Raw genomic sequence first — 1,067 nt, forward strand, 5'->3', positions numbered from 1 at the left:
CTGGGACTGTACCATTTCAGACTGCAGCTGGGAAGCGGGGTGTTATCTGAATGCTCCCCAAATAAAAATAATCCTGCATGTAGAAAGCTATAGGAAGAAAAGAGCTCAGCTAGAAATGTCTTCCGGACATACAGATTGTCATTCATTTATTGGTTTATTTGTACACTGCTTTTTGGACAAGGCCCCCAAAGCAGCGAACAGAATATTCCAAAAGGAAATAGAATAAAATTACAGTAAATATACATTCAAAAGTGCAATACAATAAATAAATAAATAAAAATGTAAAATGACAAAAACTCAGGCACACCATAAATCACACTTTATACATTCATGAGTTGCATTTGTGCTCTCATCACAAACTCAGCTGCCATCCACCAACCAGTGCCCACACAATAAGCTTTCCCTTGGAAGCAGCTACAGCTGTGGCACAGTTCTTGCACTGCAGGGCAGGGATAGCTGGCTCAACCTTCTGGCTCCTCAACAGGCTGCAGTTCTTCAGATGAAGGAACAAGAGCTAGTACTGTAAAGAAGGGCTTGGAAGGCTAAAGTTGGTATTTACCTCCCAGCCAGCAACAGTCCTACTACTGCTTCCTCTTTGACAGAGGTAGGGAGATTATTATGCCAGAGACCATTGAATCATGCAATCCTCTCTGAAAATCTGATATAGCATAGTCTAAGGAACTCTAACAGATTATTTATCTTGTGTGGGTAGATCACGGCTACGGCCATACTACCCTGAACACACCCAATCTCGTCTGATCTCGGAATCTAAGCAGGGTCAGGCCTGGTTAGTACTTGGATGGGAGACCACCTGGGAATACCAGGTGCCTTAGACGTAGAGGAAGGCAATGGTAAACCACCTCTGAATACCTCTTACCATGAAAACCCTATGAATATATATATATAAAAGATTCATAGGGTCGCCATAAGTAATAATCAACTTGAAGGCATATAACAACAATAAATAGGTAGATCAGTATAAGTCAAACTTCATGTCTTCCTGAGGGGCCATAGTTCACAGATCACATACTTTGCATGCAGAAGGAGATGCAGTGTTCTTTCCTTAG

At 41.7% G+C, this 1,067-nt stretch overlaps 1 non-coding gene across 1 annotated transcript; it reads left to right on the top strand.

Moving 5' to 3' along the window:
- The first annotated feature begins 717 nt into the window (after window positions 1–717).
- On the top strand, window positions 718–836 carry LOC133382630 (5S ribosomal RNA). The gene has a single exon (XR_009762020.1). It is a non-coding gene; the product is annotated as a 5S ribosomal RNA (ribosomal RNA).
- The last annotated feature ends 231 nt before the right edge of the window (window positions 837–1,067 follow it).

This window comes from Rhineura floridana, chromosome 3, assembly GCF_030035675.1.
Source record: "Rhineura floridana isolate rRhiFlo1 chromosome 3, rRhiFlo1.hap2, whole genome shotgun sequence".
In the NCBI taxonomy this organism is placed as follows: domain Eukaryota; kingdom Metazoa; phylum Chordata; class Lepidosauria; order Squamata; family Rhineuridae; genus Rhineura; species Rhineura floridana.